Source organism: Schistocerca serialis, chromosome 5, assembly GCF_023864345.2.
Source record: "Schistocerca serialis cubense isolate TAMUIC-IGC-003099 chromosome 5, iqSchSeri2.2, whole genome shotgun sequence".
Taxonomy (NCBI): domain Eukaryota; kingdom Metazoa; phylum Arthropoda; class Insecta; order Orthoptera; family Acrididae; genus Schistocerca; species Schistocerca serialis.
Genome location: NC_064642.1, coordinates 498,378,758 through 498,405,157, shown reverse-complemented (window position 1 = coordinate 498,405,157; position 26,400 = coordinate 498,378,758). Strand labels below are relative to the sequence as shown.

General features: G+C 43.7%; 1 protein-coding gene across 2 annotated transcripts in view; it reads left to right on the top strand.

Moving 5' to 3' along the window:
• LOC126480688 (irregular chiasm C-roughest protein) overlaps positions 1–26,400 on the top strand; it is a 1,491,349-nt gene that overhangs the window by 521,130 nt on the left and 943,819 nt on the right. The gene's annotated exons all lie outside the window — the stretch shown is intronic.

Below are 26,400 nucleotides of genomic sequence, written 5' to 3'. Positions count from 1 at the left end.
GATGGTCCATCCTATCTTTACAATCATGCGCCCAAATTGACGATGTCCTTGGGTCAACATGCGAACTCGGATGGGGTCAACTGCTAAGGAGCCCCATTGTCCATAAAGTGCACTGAACGGTGTTCTCTTAAACTATTGTTCCTGCACCAGCATTCTCCCTTTCGTCAGACCTGCTACAGATCGCGGCTACCCTAGTTTACAGAGCAGGCGAGTCTTCGTCTTCCACGTTCTGTGATGAGGTACGGATATCGAACTCCTTGTCATCTACTCGTGGTCTCACCGTTCTTTAGTCACTTTCCATAAAGGCTCACGCCAATAACATGGGATCAATCAACCATCTTCGCCTTTTCCGAGACGCTCGTTCCCATGCACGAGGTCACAATCTGTCCCTTGTCAATGGTTCACCGTTCGTCTCCGCTCAATTTATACACTTTTCTTACCGCATCAAGTGCCCGCTGCGGCACGAGTTGCCCTTCAATCTCACAGTGGGTAGTGATCATAATGTTTTTGGCTCATCTGCTTTTCTACTATGTAAGTGTCTGAATCTATACAGGTAAGTTTTAAATATCCTAAAATAAGGGTTATCCTGACAAAGTATATAAGTACATGAAACCAGTTGTGACAGTTTCCGTACGATGCTGCCTGCAGTTCACGACACTGTAATTCACATGCAAGAGACTGAAGGTGAAACTTTTTTTTAATGTAAATTTATTCTCTACTCTTACCGCTTGCCAACCTCCACACTCATTTCAGCATACCGTCTACATCCTACAAAATCTGATTACTCATTCACGCTTAGGACTGTCCTTCGACTACTCTTTGCACGGTTATAGTAATCTAATGATATAAACAGAAAATGTATATTTGTTCAAGGTGTTGAAAGCAATATTTTTGTGGCCTGTGTTTTGTCCCCGTTCTCTCAGATTTACATACACACACGGGCGGAGCCTGTGGTCACTTACAGCACGTGTACCGCTCTTAAGTTCCACTCCTTAGGCGGCGCACGCTACCCGCGAAGCAGATAGCGTCAGACAGTTGCCTCACTAATTGGCGCCGATTATCTTGATGCTGGATGAGCTTCGTCAGCATAACGATTCAGCGTGAATGAAAGCTATAATGCGTGGTTCAGTTAATAAGTGTTACGTGCAGTGCCCAGTCCTCAGTCGTTCAAGGATTTTTTTCTTTCACGGGTCGCCTCTTTTGCCTCTGTTGTTGATTTGTTAATGTGGATTGTTTTAATTTCGTTGTGGTTTGGAGTACACTATGTACTGTATCCTCCTATAAATGGTGGAGTAGGTAAGCTTAAATGTTAGAGGAAGGAAGATAATACCACTCGATTACCCTTCTCTTACTACCGCTGCTGGTGTTTGTCTTGCAATCTCTTTTGAATATACTCGCCATTCGCTTCAAATGATCTTCCGAGTTCTTTGCTACCTCTTTATTCATTCACTAGCAGACGATTCCACTCTTGCCCAGATATTCATTTATTTTGTGACTTATAAAGCTTCTTTGTACACACCGTTTGAAGTAGTGTGATTAGGGACATGAACGAAGAGCTTGTTTACTTCACTAATACGGGAGAGGTCCATGTAGAGCTGGCGGTGGGAAAAGCAACTGGCACTAAGGTCCGTACCTTCAACATGCCGCGTCTGCCCTTATGCTTTGTTTATGGTCGAGGCACAACGTAAGCTCACCGGGCATTCTACGCGTTTAAAACGAAACGGTAAATTGTTAGGAATAAGTGGGATTCGGGGTATAAAACCTCGCTCTCCCGTGTTTACTCCCCAACAAGATTTGCGCTTCTATGGTATTACATTGGACGGAAATAACTTTAATCCTCTGCGAATGAAGCGTTCTGAGGAACGAAATAATGCATGACGTTGTTCCTGGCTTTCGGGAGGAGTTTCCAAAGAGCGTGTTAATACCTGATGTTCTGTAGACGCAGCAAGTCTCACACCACTATCTTCATTGGACTCTTGAGACCGCTATGTTGTATTCAGAAAGATTCTATCGTTTTCTATGCACATTTATTCGTAAGCAAAGCAAATCAAAATGTAATAAGCAGGCACCTAAAACACTGATCAAGCTCGATAAATTCGTTGTTCCTAGCCAAGAAGTCAAATATAAATAAAACCTACCGAGAGAAGTAATTTTTAAGTACACAACGCAAAATCATTAAATCCATATGTCGTAATCAAGCAGATTCGATGTCGGTTTGTATTTGTACAGGTAAGATTGCTGCTCTTATTTCCGTCACTGGTGTAAACTCCCAAAAATACATCTATCATTGAGTTTAAAAAAAAAAAAAATTAACAGTGCAATCTGTTGGTTCTTTGGTGTACTAGAAAACTTAGAGCTCAGTTTATGGTTTCTTTGGTGTATTACACTATGCTGGCAACGGCCTTGCCGCAGTGGTTACGCCGGTTCCCGGAAGATCACCGAAGTTAAGCGCTGTCGGGAGTGGTCGGCACTTGGATGGGTGACCATCCAAGCCGCCATGCGCTGTTGCCATAGTTCGGGGTGCACTCAGCCTCGTGATGCCAACTGAGGAGCTACTCGACCGAATAATAGCGGCTTCGGTCAAGAATACCATCATAACGACCGGGAGAGCGGTGTGCTGACCCCACGCCCCTCCTATCCGCATCCTCCACTGAGGATGACCCGGCAGTCGGATGGTCGCGGTAGGCCACTCGTGACCTGACGACGGAGTGCTTTCATTACACTGTGCTGATTAAACATCTGAATTACTACGCTGTTCAGACGATTCTAGATAAAAATTTGAATTACAATATCTTTCTTTTCTGTCTTCAGATTTTGAAAAAATAAAGCCTATACGTTGCCCCAAATAACACTCAAGTTAACTGTGAAAACCACATGAAAATTCTTCCAGTAGTTTTGGAGATCGGCGTGTTCAAACAGCCAGACACAACGGTTTTTGGTAAATTTCTTTTAATCACGATATCTTTTTCCGCTGTGATTCGCTTTTGATGAAATGAAACATATTCGAGGGCTGTCCAGAAAGTAAGTTACGATTGATCGCGAAATGAAAATCACAATTAAAATCAGAAATGTTTCATTTGTAACAGTTAGCTACACCTTTCACCTACTTCTCTACGTAGTCGCCGTTCTGACTCAGACATTCGTCGTAGCGTTGTACCAACTTTCCAATACCCTCATCATAGAAGGCAGCCGCCAGTGCTTTCCGCCAATTCTCTACGCTTGCCTAAAGCTGGTTGTTTGTGCCAAAATGTTGTCTTCATAGCCAGCGGTTCGTTTGAGCAGAGATGAAACTCAGTGGGAGACAATTACGGGCTGTAATGTGGGTAACCAAACATTTCCAATTGAAACGATGCAGGAACATCTTCATTGCCCCTGCAGAATAAGGCTGAGAATTGTCTTGAAGAAGAAACCGCACGACAGTTATGTAATGTTGGTTTCATTGCCTAGGGGAAAATTGTCACCAGACCCTCGTACTTGGCGGGAGACACTATTTTCTATAACATCTTTACGCGCTCACTAAGAGCTCAGGAATGAAAATAGCGACATAATTCTACCTAGAGTCATACTAGAGACACTGCCCAACACATCTTTGCAAAGCTTTATCGGATTTTCATAGTCGTTTCCATTTCGCGACCGATCGTAACTTATTTCTGGACAGCCCTCGTACGTTGTGCCACTTTAGGCCCAAGCTACCTGTGAAAACCCTATGAGAATTCGTGAAGTAGTTCCGGAGATTAGCGTGTTAAAGCAGGCAGAAACGGCGGTTTTACAATTTTATTGTTAGTACAGAATATATAATTAAGCTTAGAAAACGTCGAGATTCACAGTCTTCCATAAGGCTCCGCCACTCTTCCAGCGACCTTTGTCTGAAAACTTTGAGTGGAACATAGTTATCACAGGGAAGAGAAAAGCATTATGTGGAGAAAAGAAAAAGTTGTTGACTCGGAACCGCTGTCGGCGTCACGTACGCGTCTCCGGGGTAAGTTCATTGTACCTCGCACCCATTGTGGATCCCAGCCGCCAAATGGCGTTCCCGGAAGCCGAGCAGCTGGCGGGCGGCCTCGCTTGGTTAGGTCGCGTGGGAGTCGGCCACGGGCGGCCACCCGCCAGAAAATCACTTGTTCGTTCCGTGCCAGCGACATCTCCGGGGCAAGGATAAACACAGCCCTGTGTTCTCACGGCTGTGCTGCTGTCGGCCTTGTTGCGACGTACACTGGACGGACGTAGCTCACGGCACCACCTCCTTTTGGAAATTGAGAGAATGTCGGCATTGTCTTTTCGCTTGAGACAAAACCCTTTGTTCTGTTTCAAGGTAAAATTATCCGTTTGAAGTAATTCAAGGACGAGACGTATTCTGGAACTACGAGTCATGTTTTTAAGTAAGTATCTTCCTTATTGTCCGCCTCCATATGTGAGTTGTCAGCGCGTCTGACTGCCATGCGGGTCACTGTGATTCAATTCCCGTTAGTGCCACAGATTTTCCCTGGGGGGCCAGGGAAAGGGGGGGGGGGGAGGAGAGAGACTGAAATGGGGTGCACGCTGCCTCGTGATGTTAACTGAGAAAATACGTGAATGTGTAGTAGTGGCTCCAAGGTCAGAAAGTGTGGTGTCACAAGGCTTAGGCCTGTCCCACCCCTCATTAAATCGACCTAGACTTATACAAATAATTGTAAGAACAGTTATTATTATAATGTTCCTTAAGTTTGTTTTTTGGTTATCAGAAATACTGTGGGAAGAAAGTTTATTTATGTTGCAGATAACGTGGAAGACGTTGCCCAACGATCACCACTAAAGTTCGACGTAGCGGCAAGTGGGCAAGGAATAAAACGAATGCTGCAAACGACCGCGAGCCATGGAAGAGCCCGGGCCGAGAGGGCGTCGAGCTTCCTAGGTCGTTGTTGGGCAACGTCAAAGGAATAGATATTCTGCTTTCTCTTTGTAAACAGATCGATCGATTCTTGAAAGTTTCATGTAAAACGTATAGGCGGGTGACGCATTAGGTGGGACCCGATACATGTAATACTTCCACAATTGTTAAAAGTTGTTAAATTGCAAAACCAGTAGTTCATCATTTATATAGATAAAAAGTAGTAAAGATATATGAAAGGAAGAGTTGCGTCGTCAGAACGAAAAGTGATCGCTCAGCAACGAAAAAGGACGTAAACAGCGGGCGTTACGTGGTGTAAACAAATCAACTGATAAAATAGTAAGTCGGTAATTAAGCATAAAGCCACGTAACACTGCAAAAGCCAACAACCGCTGGAAGAATTATTAGCTGATCCCATGCCCATCCATACCGAATGTAGATGACGCTATAATGCAGAGGAGGACGTGGGCCTGCTCCCTTCCTTTAAACAAAACAAAAAATGTTCAAATGTGTGTGATATGGGAATTAACGGCAAAGGTCATCAGTCCTTAATCTTACACACTACCTAACCTAAATTATCCTAAGGACAAACACAGACACCCATGCCCGAGGGAGGACTCGAACTTCCGTCGGGACCAGCCGCACAGTCCATGACTGCAGCGCCTCAGACCGCTCGGCTAATCCTGCGCGGCTTTAAACAAAAGAAGTTAATTTGTTTAACAAATTTATTATTACATGAACTCCTAAAAAAATTCATCGAGCAAAAATAGTGACACTGGAGAGAAAATGCCAAATGTCACGAAAACAAAGTACTCTCTTTCATTCAGAGTTTTACATCGACAGCGTCCTCAAAAGCTGCATTAAATTTGACGAACAAACAGTAAGTGTATTTCTATTCAAATTGTTTCAAATGGCTCTGAGCACTGTGGGACTTAACATCTGAGGTCATCAGTCCCTAGAACTTAGGACTACGTAAACCTAACTAACCTAAGGACATCACACACATCTACGCCCGAGGCAGGATTCGAACCTGCGATCGTAGCGGTCGCGCGGTTCCAGACTGAAGCGCCTAGAACCGCTCGTCCACCCCGGCCGGCTGTATTTCTATTCGCAGATGATAAAGTAATAATACAAGAACCAGTCAGTAAGTTGACTAAACCGAATACGTACAGAATGTGATCTTGAAATCTCATTACAGCAGTATGGCCTTTCAAAGCAAATACCTCGTACAGTTTGAAAGAGTAAGTAGTAACGAAATGAATGTGCATGTTCAAACGGTTCAAATGGCTCTGAGTACTATGGGACTCAACTTCTGAGGTCATCAGTCTCCTAGAACTTAGAACTACTTAAACCTAACTAACCTAAGGACATCACAAACATCCATGCTCGAGACAGGATTCGAACCTGCGACCGTAGCGGTCTTGCGGTTTCAGACTGCAGCGCCTTTAACCGCACGGCCACTTCGGCCGGCGAATGTGCAGGTGTCAGATTTTGAATAAAAGGGCTGTGACACGAGAAGTAATTATGATAATTATACCGGATGCTCTCAAATTTCCCTTACAAACTTCAAGGACTTGTAGAGGAGACTGAATAGGAAATATTTTGAACTGGAACCCATGTCCAGAAAACTTGCCATTTCCATGCTACAGCCCGTTGAAGACATGTTTGCTAGGTAGTTATGCGACTGGGTAGTTTGGTGGCGGATGCTTACGTCGGATCGCCAGATATCATTCGATGTCTGTTCCATCTGTATAACCTGGTTCGTGCCTCATTCAGTGTCTGTGAGTGCTAGAGCAACATGGTTCAGTACACGTTTGCAAAATATGTCGCCATGATCCTTTTATATGGCGAAGTTCGCGGTAATGGGAGAGCTGCTCGTCACCTTTATCAAGATCATAATCCACGAAGCCCAACTGCACTTCATGCACTTTTCGCCACAGTTACGCAACTGCTTCGTGAAGTGCGTACCTTCACCGTCAGTAGGCGTGACTATGGTGCTCCAAGGAGACGATGCACACCCGAATTGGAAGAAGTGGTGCTGCATAATGATGAAGAAAATCCGTCAACGAGTTCACGTCTAACTGCATGTGCAGTGTACTGCGTCACGCTTAATAAATAAAATTAGTTCCGTTACCAACATGATTTCAAATGGTTACAGCGCGGTAACAGAACGTTTCCGGACAGGGGTTCCAATTCAAAAACTTATCTACACAGTTCCTCTTCAAGCTCTAGAAGTTTGTAAGGGGAATTTTAGATGGAAAACTTCACAAATTTGGAGCAATATGTGGCACATAATCAGAACACGTAAAAAACAAAACACTAAAAGGTACAAAAATAAAATTTTATTAAGCTACATCGATGCCATTACCCTTATACGGAAGAGAGAGTTGGACAAATAAAAAGAAATTTGATAGCAAAATGCAAGCAGAACTGATGAGCTTCTTGAGGAGATTGGAGGGCTACAGAAGAAGAGATTAAATAAAAAAAAGAATGAAGATGTTCAGAATGAGTTGAATGTACATGCTCTTAATGTGCAAAAAATTGAGTACAGAGACAGCTAGGAACAACATGTGAATAGGACGAGAAATGACTACCAACGAAAATTCTGAAGCACAATCAGAAATGACCACCGAAACTGTGTATATATACGTTTTCAAGACGAAACATTCAGACGCTAGGATATCACACGGTCACGAAAGCTTCGTGAAATCCTGTATCTTAGTCTACTTTTCAATATAAGTTCCATTGATATTAAAGCACTTACCATAAAGATTTACCAGCTTCTGATCTCCATTCTATAGTAAAAAGTCTGCTGCCCTACGAGGGTTGGAACGTAAATAGTGGCACCTGTTTATTCACAACCAATACATTTGCACCTGTTACTGCCCTTCAGAGTAGTCACCAGCGTTGTGTAGAACTCGTTACCAGAGATGTGGAAGGCGTAGTATACCGTTAGCAGAGCCTGTTCTGTTGATGGTGCGAATGGAGCGGTCAACTGCCTGTCGAATCTCTGGAACAGTTTTGAAGTGAATGCCACGAAGTGCCACTATTTAAGTTCCAACCTACGCATTTGACAATCCTGCTCAACGGTTGATATGATGTCATCGTCGTTGTCGTGGCGCTGAACGCTTAAATGCACTCTTGATAATTTGATTTAAAACAGTTACTGCAACTTGAAAAAATTCATTAGACAAGATTAAATAGTGAGACGTCTGTTTTTCTTGAATTTTTACACAAATTTCTGCAAAAAGTAGTCACTGTTTACGAATGGACACTCATCTGGCAGTAATATGGCCACCTTTAAACGCCGTTTCTTTTATGCGGCTGTTGATGCAGTCTGCTGCGCTGCGGATTCAGCATATATTATATAATATGTCTACGTGATGTCCTTGACAAGCGTGCATACTATTCATTTCACTGAGCTTGAAACACATTGAAACTCCACATTTGCACTTCGATGTCGAATAAGGGAAGAATGTGAATAACACAACTTCTTTTTTGAGAAATACGGCTCTATTATTACAGCTTGTGTTAACATACATTGTTTCACACAAATGTTAAAATTTTATCAGATGATATTTTATTTATGAGTGTTGTGAATCTGCTGGACTTAATTGTCTCTTGCGCGAATTTGTCTCTTCAGCTGGTTGTGCTTTTCTAGTGAAACACAGATTGTACACAAAGCCATAGGTTTAAGAGACTTGTCAACGATATTAGAACAGAAACGTCTACGTATTTAAAATAATTTTTGTTCAGTTTTAGCCGGTCGAACTGAGGTGTTTCCCTTGTTAGTAACTGTGGATTCCGAACAGTTTTCAAATATTTTCAGCTGACAATAACTCAGTCTGGTAACGCAATATGTTAATTCGATATCTTATCCAACTTCGTGGAAGCCCGGGGCAGTTCGGCAATGAAAAGCAACCACATAGATATTTGTTATCCTTCGTAATTCCAAAGGAGGGGAAGGAGATTCTATTACCCTGTAGCAAATAACCTTCAGATAAAAAATTTAAGAAGATTTTATATGATTATTTGTGACAGTATAAGGGCCAGACAGGTTAGAGCTACTAGGTATATTTATTGAATGTTGTTTAGGGATCGTGAAATAAAACCTTTGTGGAAAATTTTTGGTCTAACAGCTGTAAGTGTCTTACTGGACTTTTATGAAAAGTATACGTTCTTTTAACGTTCATCGCCATCCCTTGTTGCTGATCTTCATGCCGTCTAGTTATCTAAATTACTGCACGGAATCAGTTTCATTGCGGTAGCGTGCTACGCTGCCGTAGAATATGTCAGCCGTCTTCGATAGCTGCGAAAGTGCTAGCATAGCATTAGCCAGCCCCTTACAGATCTTTACTGATAGTCTGCATTTATTACAGGCACTAATTGCGCTCAGTGGAAGATATCTCAAATTGACAAACAGTCATGTACACGGCATGAATTATACTGTCAAATATTTGAATAATGAGTCTAAATGATACTCTATAACGAGAGGTGGAAAACACGCTTTTATGTGTGCATGTATCAGTGTGTGAAGGAACGATAGGAAGAAACGATTGCTACAGTAAAAAATTGTCATTAAAAGAACTGACTTGGTACTGCAACAACGTTATCGTCTACACTATAGGACGCAAATTATTAAAATTTCGATACGTTTATGGAACATTAGATAATCCGCTGAAGTCTCCTGCTTATTTGTGATACAAACAATTAATGTGAAACGTAACTCTGGAAGTATCAAACGGCGGAGACGGAGTTCAGAAATGGTCGCAAATAATTTTGTGTAACAGTTACACATTACGTATATTAGAATTTTAAAACTGTTAAATTCAATATAAATATTCTTTTAGGCCTATTTAAATATTGTCGTGTTACATAGTTAACCTAAAAGTTGGTGTAGTTCGCATTAATTAATTTCTAGTTACATATGATGAAAAATACTACTTTGTACCGTTGCGACGTATTAATTTATGTCCATTGCAATTCTAATTCCATTATAGTTGGACTATTTCGCTGCTACAGAGTGACGATTTAGGAGTTGCATGTTGCCAGAAGTTTCCGAAAATGAAACCAGATTTATCACAACGCTAATTCGTGTTACATATTTTTCTTCTGAGCGGGCACCTAACTATGCAATCAGAGTAACATAACAAAGAACAGTAATGGAAAAAAGAATTAAAACTAAGGAAAAGTTTCTTAAGCTACAATTCCTGATGTGCGATGTTGGCAGAGTGAAGGGGAAAGGATAATAGAAACATCAGAGTCGTTACGACACATAAAGCTATCAAAAATTAATCGAACACGGTATTACAGTCGTAATACAGCCACCCCCAAACTTTTAGATTTTTCGAAGAGAAGGTGGGTGAAATATGTAATAGCACGAAAGAGTAAAATTGCTTTCCCATTTGTTTAATAACGTTTTATGTATTACAGCACCGATACAATAATATTTACTTTGGACAATAACTGTTACTAACTGCGTTCGAGAATTAACGAAATGTTGGCAGTGGGACACCTTGCTTGTTAATGATTGCAATGACACATTTGCAAAACAGCTGCAAAATATGTAAAAAAATGTCAACTGACAACGCAGAGAACTTTAACCATCACTGCATATTAACACTGCCTAAAAGGTTCTAACAAATAACTTGGCGCCGGTATTTAGAATAGTGTTCCTGTTTTTAATACAATAAATTACACTCAAACGAGACTTGTTACGTTGTTTTCCTATTGTCAGAAGCGTTTTAATTCCGATAAAAAAGTCTGTCTTCCCATTTAAAAATAAATATATTTCAGACAGTATCTTAGTAAATAAAATACGATGTCTGTTATATTCAAAAGAGATTGCTAGCATTACCAAAAATCTATTTAACGTGCCATATTATGGAGCGACCCTTTTTCGACCTTGGATCTCACGCAGTGGTAAGTTCCATTAAAACCAGTTAGTTTATTGACAGTTGTGAGCATTTTACTAAAGACGTATTCTTACGCTCCGCCAAAAAATAACTTATACGAGGAGTGACGCAAAAGCATAAACACGCGAACATATCCACCACCTTCGAGTACTCTGTTGTCAATAAATCATTGCAAACCGAAGCTACCGTATAATATCAAGGAGTAACCACCTGTACCTAATATGGAATGACCACATATAAGGAATAGAAAGAAAACCAGATGGTCGCTTGAGACTTATTAGCAGAATCTTAAGGAGATGCAATTAGTCCACAAAAGAAGTGGACTACAAGGTACTTCTTCGAAGCATTCTTGAGTATTAATCGTCAGTTCGGGACTGGAGTGGATTAACAGAGCAGATATATAATATCGAAAGAATGACAGAGTCAGAAGCCAAAGAAGGAAGCTTTGAGAGTCCCACTGACCTAGCATGTGGCAGGAGACGCCTCGAGTCCCAGCCACACCACCTCTTTCTCGAAAATAGTTTAAAACTTTACATCTGAGAATAAAAACCACTGTCACTGAGAAAACAGTAGACTCAGTTGTCCGTGAATCGTCCACCAAAATGGGAGGCAAAGAATTTGAAAGATCGTACTTAACATGGAGAAACAGAAAGAAGAGGAATTTCGCCAGGAGCTGTTTTGACGCTCTGCAACATCTCTTGTTACTTTCGCTGAAAACATGACAATGTGGACTGTTTTTAACAGTTAGACAAGCCACGGGAAGTGGCAGGTGGCTCTGTAAGCTAAAGACACACGTCGCGATTGTTCTTTCCACTACACTTGCGTCTCCACTGGCTGTGTCCCTTGCACAAAAGATATCGCATAGTCGTATTCAGTTGACAGCACTTATCTCGACAGTAATTAAGATGGCAACAACTGTTCAAAAAAGTGTTCAAACTTCTTTTTTAAAAATTTATCAAAAAATGTTCAAATGTGTGTGAAATCTTATGGGACCTAACTGCTAAGGCCATCAGTCCCTAAGCTTACACGCTACTTAAACAAAATTATCCTGAGGACAAACATACACACCCATGGCCGAAGGAGGACTCGAACCTCTGCCGGGACCAGCCGCACAGTCCACGACTGCAGCGCCTGAGACCGCTCGGCTAATCCCGCGCGGCTCGACGTTCGTGAGTGGCTGAAAATGGCCTCTATCATCCAGAAATCCAGTCCATTGCGTTAAACACAGCCCACACTATTATGAGAGACCACCAGCTTGCATAGTACATTTTTGATAGCTTGTGTCCATGGCTTCGTGGGGTCTGCGCTACACTCGAACCCTACCGTCAGCTCATTACAAACTAAAATCGGGGCTCATCTGATCAGGCCATGGTTTTCCAGGAATCTAGGGTCCAACCGAGGAGAGAAGAGACGCTGCAATGGGCGTCGTGCTGTTAGCAAAAGGACTGACATCGGTCGTCCCCTGACACAGCCCATAACGCCAAATCTCGCCACACTGTCCTAAGGGATGAGTTCGTCGTACGTCCCACATTGATTTCTCTGGTCATTTCAGGCAGTCCTGCTTGTCCGTTAGAACTAAGAACTCTACGCGAACGCCGATGCTCTAGGTCATTAACCCGTTCAGACCTGAATTTTTTCTGGAGGCAGGAAAAGTTTTCCTTGTGTGGTAATGACCCTCGGTGATGATTTTAGATGCAAAATTTATACAAAAATATCTGGTCATTTTCAAAACATACTTTGTACACTTGACTTCATTTTATGGATTAAAAGAACTAATTACGGAATATTCTCTGTTGTAGTAAATAGTAAAATTATCATTCAAAAATTATCATACAAAACAACAATAAACAAAATGCAGTAATACAGTGGAATATAGTTAATCATGCATGTATGCTGGTGATCATGTTCTGCTGCGTAGTGCTACAATGACTTGCTGATATTTTCACAGTGATGCCCTGAGGTTGGCAGCACTTGCATATGACGAAAGGATTAAAAGTTCACAAATGTGTAACTCAGGTTTCCTTTGGCGAAAAATACATTTGTCGCTGCAAAGACATAGTGAAAGTTAATGTACACAATCGTAGCCACAGGATCTGAAAGGGTTAAGGGAAGGCCATCGGCCACTGCGTTGTCCGTGGTGAGAGGTAACGCCTGAACTTTGGTATTATCGCCACACTCTTGACACTGTGAATCTTGGAACGTTGAATTCTCTAATCATTTTCGAAATGGAATGTCCCAGGAGTCTAGTCCCAAATACCCTTCCGCGTTCAGAGTCTGTAAATTCCGGCCGTGCGACCACAGTCACGTGAGAAATCTTTTCGCATAACAGCTCCGCCAATGCACTGCCCCTTTATGTCTTGTGTGCTTGATACTGCTGCCATCTGCACATGTAGACCTCGCTGGTCCATGTCACCTAAGTGTAAACAACCTGCTCGGCTATTTTTTGAAGCTGCGATTGATTAAACCATAACAAATGACGAGTCTTAAGACCTAGTAATGTCATACTAGGTGTGGCTAGAAAAAAACCGGACTAGTACTGGTGAAACAATAAAACGAATGCAATAAGGCTGAAAGTCGCGTGGCCTGTCACGTGACTCTCGCTCCGCCTACTGCTCGAGTTTCACCTGCCTCCTGCACTCAGTCTGCCCGTGGCGTCTGTTTTAAGTAGTTGACGTTTTGTCTGTGCGTCGGAAAATGTTGAGTGTACAGAAAGAACAGCGTGTTAACATCAAATTTTGTTTCAAACTAGGAAAATCTGCAAGTGAAACGTTTGTAATGTTACAACAAGTGTACGGCGATGATTGTTTATCGCGAACACAAGTGTTTGAGTGGTTTAAACGATTTAAAGATGGCCGCGAAGACACCAGTGATGACACACGCACTGGCAGACCATTGTCAGCAAAAACTGATTCAAACATTGAAAAAATCGGTAAACTTGTTCGGCAAGATCGCCGCTTAACAATCAGAGCAGTGTCTGAGTTAACAGGAGTTGACAAGGAAAGTGTTAGGCAGATTCTTCATGAAAGTTTCAACATGAACAAAGTGTGTTCAAAAATGGTTCCAAAGTGTCTCACAATTGAACAGAAGGAACGCCGAAGAATGATTTGTTCTGACATCCTGGGAAACATTGAAAGTGATCCCACCTTCTTACAAAATGTTATTACTTGCGATGAATCGTGGTTTTTTACTTACGATCCCGAAACTAAACGCCAATCGATGCATTGGAAAACTCCTGGTTCTCCACGACAAAAAAAAGCACGAATGTCAAAATCGAAATTCAAGGCAATGATGATTGTTTTTTTTGACATCAAAGGGATTGTGCACATTGATTGGGTACCAGAGGGACAAACAGAGAATCAGCATTACTACATTAGCGTCCTGGCTACCCTACGTGAGCGAGTACGGAGAAAACGGAACGATTTGTGGAGAAAAAAGTCATGGATCCTTCACCAAGACAATGCCCTAGCTCACAGTGCGTTGTCAGTGAAGACGTTTTTGGCAAAACACAGCATTCCCATCTTAGATCATCCACCCTACTCACCTGATTTGGCCCCTTGTGACTTTTTTCTTTTCCCTAAAGTCAAGTCAGCTTTGAAAGGAACTAGATTTGAGACTGTTTAAGCAGTAAAAGAAAAAGTGACGGAAGTAATGTATGGACTTACCGAAAATGATCTGCAGCATTGCTATGAACAGTGGAAAATTCGTATGGAGCGGTGTAGAGACCGAGGAGGAGAGTACATTGAAGGAGATAACATGAAATTGTAAATAATTGTAAATAAATGTTTTTTCCAGCATCAGTCCGGTTTTTTTCTAGCCGCACCTCGTATATCAATAGCGCTGCCTAAAAACTCAAAAAGTAAATGTCGTATTTACGCCGCCTCACGACCCGAATGGTAAGAGAGCGGAGGCTCCCGCGCCACAAGCTTGCCGATCGTATGTAGATCGCTAACCAAAGCGGCGCGGCAATACGTCAACCGTCCGCCCGCGGCGTGTGTAATGCGTAGGCGGAGTGCGCCGTGCGTCGCCGATCTGACGCCTGTATCTATTAATATTGTGGCGCGAGTTAATCCGGTCGGTGTCGCTGCAATGCGGGCCTCGCAGCGACGGTTTGGATCGAATTACGCGGCCCGTCAGCGCACCGGCTCGGTGGACCTGTGCCGCCGTTAATAATTCGACGACGGCTGCAGAGCTGATCTACGCACCGAGGGCACAGCGGGGACGGCGCGTTATGACGAGCGAGTCGGGTTAGCCCACCCCCCTCCCCAGCCTGCGGAGGTTCGGGAACAAGCCCTGCGCGTCACGGCTGTGCGATACGGTGACGATAGAACACTGCGCTAATGTCATCAGTGTCCGAGCGCTGACCTGTTCCTATTGATGCTTCGCTCTACCTGACGACCGTTGCTGCTGCCTCCTAACAATGATGTACGGGATGGCTCAGGATCTGCACTTTGGAACGTGAGAACACAATTTCTTGGGGGCTCTATTGAATCACAGGAGTAGTAATAAAAACTGCGTGTGACACAATGGCGGAGTGCAAGTCTTTCAATTGGACTCCAATTCGTCGACCTGGGTGACCATAATCTATCCCAGCTGCCCAACTGCGAGAAGAGGACCTATAGTTGAACGTGGAATCCGAATCGTGAGTAGTTCATGGCAACGTTTCACGTAGTGAAGGCTAGAGTAAAGGTAGACAGAAAATTTTTTGGTCTGGCGAGGTTTCGATTCCACGGCCTCTCGGTTTCCAGGCACTCGCTTTACTGCTAGACCACCTAACTAACCTAAGGACATCACACATATACATTCCCGAGGCCGGATTCGAACCTGAGACCGTAGCGGTCGCGCGGTTCCAGACTGAAGCGCCTAGAACCGCTTGGCCACACAGGCCGGTGTACACTGAAGAGCCAAAGAAACTGGTACAGCTCCCTAATATCGTGTGGGGGGCCCCCGCAAGCACGCAGAAGCGCAGCAACGCTAGGTGCCATATCTAGACTAATGTCTGACGTAGTGCTGCACAGAATTGATACCATGAATCCTGCGGGGCTGTCCACAAATCCGTAAGAGTACGAGGGGGTGGAGACCTCTTCTGAACGGCACGTTGCAAGACATCCCAGATATGTTCAACAATCTTCATGTGTGGCGAGTTTGGTGGTCAGTGGACGTTTTTAAACTCAGAAGAGTCACACTGTAGCAATTCTGGACGTTTAGGATGTCGCATTGTCTTCGTGGAATCGCCCATGTCCGTCCGAATGCACAAGTCACGAAGGGATGCAGGTGTTCCACCGTTAGGAAGTCTCCAACAGGTTGAACAGTCACTTGCTGATATGCATGGTCCAATAAGGTTATGTCCATACCCAACACGTCCATCCGCTCGATACAATTTGAAACGAGACTCGTCCGACCAGACAACACGTTTCCAGTCATCAACAGTCCAATGTCGGTGTTGACTGGCCTACGCGAGGCGTAAAGCTTTGTGTCGTGCGGTCATCAAGTGCACACGAGTGGGCCTTCGGCTCCGAAAGCCCATATCGATGATGTTTCGTTGAATGGTGCGCACGCTGACACTTGTTGGTGTCCCAGCACTGAAATCTGCAGCAATTTGGGGAAGGGTTGCATTTCTGTCACGCTGAACGATTCTCTTCAGTCGTCGTTGGTCCCGTTCTTGCAGCATCTTTTTCCGGCTGCAGCGACGTCGGAGATTTGATGTTTTACCGTGTTCCTGATATTTATGGTACCCTCGTACGGGAAAGTCTCCACTTCGTCGATACCTCGGAGATGCTTTGTCCCTTCGCTTTTGCGCCGACTGTAAGACCACAACACATTCAATCTCACTTAAATCTCGATAACCTGCCATTCTAGCAACGGTAACTGATCTAACAACTGCGCCAGACACTTGTTGTCTTATATAGGTGCTGCCGACTGCAGCATCGTATTCTGCCTGTTTACATATCTCTGTATTTGACCATGCATGCCTATACTAGTTTCTTTCTCGCTTTAGTGTATTTGCTTAAATGTTTTAAATTTTCTGTTTGAACAATGTAGTATTTGCGGATACTATTATCTTTATGATCAGTTTTTTCAAAAGTTAAACCTAGAAACACTGCGTAATAAAATGGAACAAAGTACGCTAAGGTGACTAAAGCATGAGATAACTTCTAATATCGTGTCTGAGTTGCAAAAATATTGATCCATGTCGCCTCTATAGCCGTCCATAACTCAGAAAGCGCAGTCAGTGTAGGAATTTGTGCACTAACCGACCTCTCAAATGTTCAAATGTGTGTGAAATCTTGTGGGACTTAACTGCTAAGGTCATCAGTCCCTAAGCTTACACACTACTTAACCTAAATTATCCTAAGGACAAACACACACACACCCATGCCCGAGGGAGGACTCGAATCTCCGCCGAGACCAGCCGCACAGTCCACGACTGCAGCGTCTGAGACCGCTCGGTAACCGAGCTCTCGATTATGTCCTGTGAGTAACCGACGGCATTCATGTCGTGTGATGTGGGTGGCCAAATTATTCGCTAGAACCGTCCAGAATGTTCTTGAGATCATCGCGATCAGTTGTGGCCCCATAAAAATTCAACCGTTGGTTAGCGACGTGAAGCTCGTGAATGATCGCAGATGGTCTTCGTGTACCCGAACATAAACATTTCAATACAATGATCGGTTCATTTGGACCAGAGGACTTAGTCCATTTCATGTAAATACAGCCCACACTATTATGAAGTCACCGCCAGCTGGCACCTTGTGTCGTTGGCATCATGTGGTCTGCGCCACACTCGAACCCTATCATCAGCTCTTACCAACTGAAATCTGGACTCATCTGGCAAGGTCACGGTTTTCCAGTAGTCTAGGCTCCAATCGACATGGTCATGAGGCCAGGAGATGCGCTGCAGGCGATGTAGTTCTGTTAGCAAAGGCACGCGCGTCGGTCGTCGGCTGCTATAGCCCATTAACGCTAAATTTCGCCACACTGTCCTGACGGGTGCGTTCGTCGTACGTCCCACATTGATTTCTGCGGTTATTTCACACAATGTTGCTTGTGTGTTAGCACTGTCAACTCTAAGCGAACGTTGCTGCTCTCGGTCGTTAAGTGAAGGGTGTCTGCCGCTGTGCTGTCCGTGGTGAGAGGTAATGCGCGAAATTTGATATTCTAAGCTCACTGTTGACACTGTGGGTCTAGGAATATTTTGGTTTCCGAAATAGAATGACTCATATGTCTACGCCCAGCTACCATGCCGCATTCAAAGTCGTACAGCAATAATTCCTTCGGAAATCTTTTCAAATGAATCACCTGAGTACAAATAACAGCTCCGCAAATGCACTTCCCTTTTAGACCTTCTGTATGTGAGACTACCGCCATCTGTATATGTGCATATCATCCCATTATTTATTACCTCAGTGTATATAAAACATTTTATCATACCTGTAGAGAACTGCACTCGTTAGAGAATGACTTTATTTATTTTAGTAGGACAGGGTCCGTATTTTATGGTGTGTGCATAGTTCGATGGAATATTCCATCGGGCAGGAGCACATCACGTTATTTAAAATATTGCGGTATTTGAAACGGACGAAACCAAAGGGGTACAAAAGTTCGAATCAGTAAACTTCATTGGGATACGCTTTATTGCCATTTCACTCTTTTTTGAAATATAAGACTGCACTGTACTGGACTGGAACTGTATTCTGTTTTATAGAGTGGATTGTGAGCGGCAAGTGAAGTTACGCCGAGAACGGGACTGATGAACAGAACAGGCCATTGACCGATTGCGGTCTCGTGTTGTAAGCCCGTCAACATGTCTGGCGAATGTACACATGCTCGTTATTTGCCAAAGGGATTAAAAACTGGCAATATTTGTCTTGTACAGCCGCCATACAGGTCAGTTTTCAATAATCGATTCGCGCTCCATTAAGCTTTATTCACGGTACACAAAGCAACGGCGCATGGTGGAGTGCTGTGATCCTCTGTGGCTATCAGTTTTCCTACTGGAGAGCCCCTTCTTCAGGGGAAAGTCTAAATAATAAGGACTAAAAGCAATTTTGGCTGTTCGAATTATCAATACCATATTTTGTAAAATCTTAGGAATTATCAAAATATTTAGCATATTAATCTAATTCTTAAAAAGAAGTAAGATAGAAATTTTCATTCACCTTTTGCTGTTGAGAACTATTATTTTGACGTTGTTAACACACTGAAGCACCAAAGAACCTGGTATAGGCACGTATATTCAAATATAGATATATGTAATTAGGCAGAATAAGACCGTGCGGTCGGCAACGCCAATATAAGACAACAAGTGTCAGAAGCAGTTGTCAGATCGGTTACAGCTGCTACAATGACAGGTTATCAGGATTTAAGTGAGTCTGAACGTAATGCTATAGTTGGCGCACAAGCAATGTGACTCAGTTTCTCCGAGGCAGCGATGAAGTGGGGATTTTCCCGCACGATAATTTCCCTAGAGTACCGCGAATATCAGGAATTCGGCAAATGATCAAATTTCCGACATCGCTGTGGCCGGGAAAACATCCTTTAAGAATGAGACCAACGACGACTGAAGAGAATCGTTCAACGTGACAGAAGTGCAATCCTTCCGCAGTTTTCAGTGCTGGGGCATCAAAAAGTGTCAGCGTGCGTACCATTGAACGAAACATCATCGATATGGGCTTTCGGAGCTAAAGGTACCCTCGCGTACCCTTGATGACTGCGCGACACAAAGCTTTACGTCTCGCCCGGGCTCAACAACACCGACATCATTGGACTGTTGATGAACCCCTGATATGTATAGATACGACTCTGACAGGTGACACGTATGTAAACATCCAGTCTGATCACCTGCATCAATTCATGTTCATTACGAACTCCGACGGAATTTGGCAATTCCAACAGGATAATGCGACAGCCCAAACGTCCCGAACTGCTACAGAGTGGCTCCATGAACACTCTTCTGAGTTTAAACACTTCTCCCGACTACCAAACTCCCCAGCCATGACTATTATTGAGCATATCAGGGATGCCTTGCAACGTGCTGTTCAGAAGAGATCTCCACCCCCTCGTACTGTAAGATTTATGGACAGACCTGCAGGATTCATGGTGTCAATTCCCTCCAGCACTACTTCAGACATTAGTCGAGTTAACGCCACGTCGTGTTGCGGCACTTCTGCGTGCTCGCGGTGGCCCTACACGATATTAGGCAGGCGTGCCAGTTTCTTGGCTCCTCAGTGTGTAAGGCGCCTTCCAAAGCTTGAAATTCCGGACTTGTTATACTCGTAAATCTGCTAGCTACGGTGCCGGTGCACTGCATTTTTCGAAAAGTGAGAGTGAGAAAAAAGAACATATTTATACCTTAAGTGACGCTAATGGTCCAAAGTCACAAATATTGACAAAGCAGGGATTTACTGTTCAGTGGCCATACTATGTTGTTGTTGTTGTTATTGTTTTGCTGCTGCTGTTGTAACAGTTGTAAGTCCCAAGACTGGTTTAATGCAGCTCTCCACGGTACTATATCTTTTGCAGTTTTTTTTCATATTTTTTGCGTAACTACTGTGCCAGACAGTGATTTCCACTTGCTTATTGTATTCAAGCCGTGGCCTCTCTCAAAAATCCATTTATCTTCGTTACCTAGTTAACTATTCCTTGACGGCTCCGAATATGTTCCGTTAACCTACTTCTTCTTTCAGTCAAGTTGAAACGTACAGCCCGTACCTCCTTAGTTCCGCGCAACACTACTTTGTTACATTTTTTGTTGACTGTGTTCCACAGCTTTGATAAATCGTAGAAACGACATACCAGTACTCTACACAGTTACTATTCTACACTATGCAGAGAAAGGTGGGCCGGCCGTTGTGACCGAGAGGTTCTAGGCGCTTCAGTCCGGAACCGCGCTTCTGCTACGGTCGCAGTTTCGAATCCTGCCTCGGGCATGGATGTGTGTGATGTCCTTAGGTTAGTTAGGTTTAAGTAGTTCTAAGTCTAGGGGACTGATGACATCAGATTTTAAGTCTCATAGTGCTCAGAGCCATTTGAACCATTTGAAGAGAAAGGTGGATATATAGACCTCACGGAAATTTTTTCACCTTATGCTAACGATTCAAATTTCATGTTAAACTAACATCTTGAACAAAAAACAAAAAAAAACAAAAATTGAAAATTTTCCTGATACTGTATTACAATGATAGTACCAGTCATAATAGCAATTCTTTGTCATTTCATTTTAAACACTGCCAGAAAAAATTAATACATCATTTCAGAGGTTTCCAATTGACTCTAGATTTATTGATGCAACAGTGCATATGGAGTATATGAAATGATTACATTTACAGATCAGTAGTACAAGCGGTTCTGAGGTACCAGGTTCCGGTTCGTGCTGGAAAAGCCATTTTATTAAGTGGTGTTCAGGGGCGACAACGCAGATGCTGACTCTAGAATCCAGTCGATCATACAGATGGTAAAAACTGTGATACTTTATGCTACCCCTGCTCGTCCTGTTCGAGTAGTTCTGTCAGAGATGTCAGTTGACGAGTCTCACGAGCCGCTTCTCGTCCCATCATACCCGCACGTGCTCGGCTGGAGACGAGTCCCGAGATCATGCTGTTCCAGCGACGTTGCTGCAGATCCTGCATAACACGTTGAGTTTCACGTGCAGTCTTTGGGCGAGCATTATCCTTTTGGAGCAACACATCACCTTCCTGTTACAAGAACGGCAAAAGAACGTGTCTAGCAACATTCTGCACGTGCCGAGCGCTGATTAGCCTTGCCTCCAGAAACGCCAAAGGTGAACGAGAGCTGTAGCTTATCGCCCCCCAGACGATGCGGCCCGGGTTGGGGCCATTGTGTCGTGGACGAATGCACTCTACGAGACAGCACTTGCATGTCTACGTCGTAAGCTCAAACTACCATCACTTGTGTGCAGGCAGAATCTGCTTTCATCGCTAAAGACCACGGCTTGAATACAATAAGCAAGTGGAAATCACTGTCTGGCACAGTAGTTAAGCAAAAAATATGAAAAAAAACTGCAAAAGATATAGTACCGTGGAGAGCTGCATTAAACCAGTCTTGGGACTTACAGCTGTTACAACAGCAGCAGCAAAACAATAACAACAACAACAACATAGTATGGCCAATGAACAGTAAATCCCTACTTTGTCAATATTTGTGACTTTGGACCACGTCTTGCACGTCGATGCTGTGGCGTGAGAGGAGGATGGACTAGAGTGCATGCCCGTAGTCCTACTGCTAACAACTGTTCACAGCAGTTTGTGTTGACACGTCTGGGCTCACAAGCCCTCTTACCTGTACGATGGTAGCTTTATGATCCGCCACTGCTGCCCTTACAATACGACAATCTTGGCGGAGTTCTGTGCTGCGTGAAAGTCCAGAACCTCGTCTACGGGTATGAGAATGTTCACGTGATCACTGACCCCAACATCGTTGCAGAACTGATGCAGCACGTCCAACTTGTGTGGCGGTTCTCTGGAAGTCCACAATTTGATGCATTTCAAACTCGCTCAGCTGGCGGTAGGAAGCATGAGTCCACCTCAGTGGCATGGTTGCCTTCTTGCTTCACACGTTTGGGCCACAATGAGCCTTCTGCCTGTGAGCATTCCCTATTAAAGGATAGATACAGATATGCAACTACGCTATCTGTTGGTGAACGACACTGAAACCATCATCAGTACTTCTACTATCCTCCAGCTGCCATACGCTGTTATCGGATCAAAATCGACGCCGTCTTTCCAGGTGTTCTAATTTTTGTCCGGCAGTGTGTATTCTTTGCAGAATTGTGTAATGGACATTCAATGCGTCTTACAATATCTTCTCCAAAAACTGCCCATGCAGTGCTGTCATTGCGGCTATTTTTTCTTGGTTTGCTGTACTTTGAGAAGCTTTCTATTGTTCACTTCAATCAGCGCCGATCTTTGTCTGTTTTTCACATAGTCTATGAATGTATTCTTCCCTACTACATTTCGTAATTATGAATAATATCAGATTGGATCGAGGTTCAGTTCCCACGCTCAACAAAAGCTCCCCTCCACCTCTTCTTGTCCCCTTACTCCTATAATTGTGTGGATAATCGGTTCATCTTTCAAACAAGGTCGTGCAAATCCTGTTCAGTGCAGATTTTGACCAGAAAAGCGTAGCTACCTAAGTTGATCATGTTACATTCCATGGGCTCCTTCCCGCAAAAAAATGTTGTGTCTATTTCTGGTGCGAATGAGCTGTCACTGCTTACCTTCAGATCTCGAGAAAAATTTTAGGTGAAACAGCAGGTGTTGTATTCCACTCATATTGTATTCTTCTGTTTTAAGATGATGTTGATGGCTGTCGTTGTTTCTGTCATCGTTAGAGAAACGTTAAATATCAAATTTTCGGTCTATTAAAAATATGTAATACTACATTTCATTTATGATGCAAAACCCACAGGAATTGAGTTATGTGGATATGTAAATAGAAAAAGTGATCTTGTCATACGCCTGAATATGCGATTTCTGAGGCTGTATTCCATAAAGGTTCGATCATTACTGTAGCAAAGTACTTGATGAAGATTTGAGTAGCAAGCCTAATATACGATTTATTGTTGGCTCCCTTTTCAGTGAAGTGCAGCGTCAATAGGAGTGAACGAGGCCCTTCGACAGAAACTGGAAAAGGAATACTGTGATAAATGAGAGGGAGATAAAGCAGGTTGTTTCAGTGTGACTCGTATTATTAAAGACTCGCCTTCCGATTGACAAATTAAATTCCAATACGAGTAACGAGTACACTTGATGGATTAATTGTTGGCAGCGGTGCTGAAAGTCGTACTGGTCTGAAAGCCGGCTGCCATTTAGCCAGACGCGGGTAGTCGTTGGCTCACTTCATATTTCACGGACAGCCCTGTCTCTCTTCGATGCAGGTGCAGGAGAGCCCAAACTGTGGCACGAATGCTCGTCTCTGCAGACGAAATTGCATCCAGCTTCAGCGGAAAATTCCATTAGTGCTGAAAGACACCAGCGGCGAGGGGAAAAGTGGGGCACTCTTCCACAAGATCAAAGGGACTGCTCAGAACCCATTAGCGAATTTCACGATCGCGTCTTTTTAGCTGTAACTGAACCGACGGTGCTAACGGACTGACACAATAGGAGGTGCTAGGCGGGTCACACTGCCCGAAAAATTCATCCACTTTCTCCGTTCCACCAGCCCCCACCCCCACTCCAGGTCCAATAAAAATACGTAAATTCCTAAATAAATATATAGAAAAGAAGCAGAAGGGACAAAGAACTGGACCAACGAACGTTCGCACAATGAAAGAAACCTTTTGAACTTTCGGTAAATTCTGCAACTTTATGTGTGGCTACTGTCAGTGACTTGGCTTCCCGATCCGTATAGATTTTTTGAAGAGATTAGTGTACTGGAAAGCCCGTTGCTGGAAATGATGTACAACACATCGGTTTGCAGCAACGAGGCAGGGGCGTAGTAAATTCGTTTAAATATGTGGGTTTATATAACTTCAGATATATAGAGGATGTTTTACTATTACAGGTACAACCAAAAAAAATCTCAATAACCAAGATGCGATAGACATATAACCATTAAGTTTCCCAGACTACACATTATAGCTGAGTGCATGTACCCTTTACAAAAGAATTCCCGAGGATCTAACTTGCAGATATGCACATGAGAACAAATACATTTCAACAAGTGCGAGCAACGTTAATGTGAAGGCGAGCTTCAGCACGTCTCCTTGCATATGCCCTTACACATTCAAAACTCCCAGCCGCGTTTCGAAAGGATTCACAACCATCCACAATGCGCTCCAGAAGTTCATCAAGACTATCAATTCGACTGGAATGTACTAAATCCTTAAATATTCCCATGCAAAAAAATTCCGCGCTTTCAAGACGGGTGGCGAGCCACGACCAGTATACTCGTTATCGAAGATTCGCGTTACGTATTCCTGGACAGCCTGAAGAAAATAAGTCATTGCACTATCATTTACGTACCAAATATGTTTCTTTTTCCCATAAGCAGCATCAGTCGTCCTTAGACATTAACAGTGTTGTAATACTGGCATGACTGCACCTGTGCGTAAGTCGTACAGGGGAAACCATTGGTATCCAGACCTATGTGTAATAGGATTATGTGCCTGTTTCATTGTCTTGTGCTTACCCGATTCGTTTGTACCTACACTGAAGAGCCAAAGAAACTGGTACACCTTCCTAATATTGTGTAGGGCCCCGCGAGCACGCAGAAGTGCTGCAACACGACGTGGCAGGGACACGACTAATGTCTGAAATAGTGCTGGAGGGAACTGACATCATGAATCCTGCAGGGCTGTCTATAAATCCATAAGAGTAGGAAGGGGTGGGGACCTCTTCTGAACGGCACGTTGCAAGGCATCCCAGATATGTTCAATAATAGTCATGTCTTGGAGTTTGGTGGCCAGCAGAAACGTTTAAACTCAGAAGAGTGTTCCTGGAGCCACTCTGTAGCAAATTGCGTTGCGTCACATTGTCGTGCTGGAATTGCCCAAATCCGTCGGAATGCGCAATGGACATGAATGGATGCGGGTGATGAAACAGGATGCTTACGTACGTGTCACCTGTCAGAGTTGTATCTGGACGTACCCATATCACTCCACCTACACAGGACCCACGCCATTACAGAACCTCCACCAGCTTGAACAGTACCTTGCTGTCATGCAGAGTTCATGTGTTCACGAGGTTGTCTCCATACCTGTACACATCCATCCGCTCGATACAATCCGAAACGAGACTCCTCCGACCAGACACCATGTTTCCAGTCGTGAAAAGTCGAATCTCGGCGTTGACGGACCCATGCGAGGTGTAAAGCTCCTTTTCGTGCAGTCATCATGGGTACACGAGTGGGCCTTTGGCTCTGAAAGCCCATATCCATGATGTTTCATTGAATGTTTCGCACGCTGACACTTTTCGATGGCCCAGTATTGAAATATGCAGCAGTTTGTGGAAGGGTTGCACTTCTGTCACGTTGAACTAGTCTCTCCAGTCGTCGTTGCAGGACTTTTTCCGGCCGCAGCGATGTCGGAGATTTGATGTTTTACCGCATTCCAAATATTCACGGTACACTCGTGAAATTGTCGTACTGGAAAATCCCCACTTCATCGCTACCTTGGAGATGCTGTGTCCCATCGTTCGTGCGCCGACTATAGCACCACGTTAAAACTCACTTAGACGTGCCATTATAGCAGCAGTAACCGATCTAACAACTGCACCAGACACCTGCTGTCTTATATCGGCGTTGCCGAACGCAGGACCGTATTCTGCCTGTTACCTATGTCTGTATTTGAATACGCATGCTTATACCGGTTTCTTTGGCGCTTCGGTGTATGACAGTTGATTCCAGCAGTGACACACTGACGCCTACGGCAGAGCCTCGAGCCAGACATTGGTGTACCGCGGGTTGCCGCTTATCTCACATGCTAGCGACACAACCGCTGGAGAAGATATATCCAGCAGTAAAATCATTACTCGAAAAGAAAAGCCTCCTACCAAAAAAGAGTAGGAAAAAGCAGGAGAGCCAGAGAAAGCTGAACCTGTGACCAAATCTGTGACAAAAGCTTAAGAAATAAAGGAAGCTCTGGGCACTGAAGGTTATATC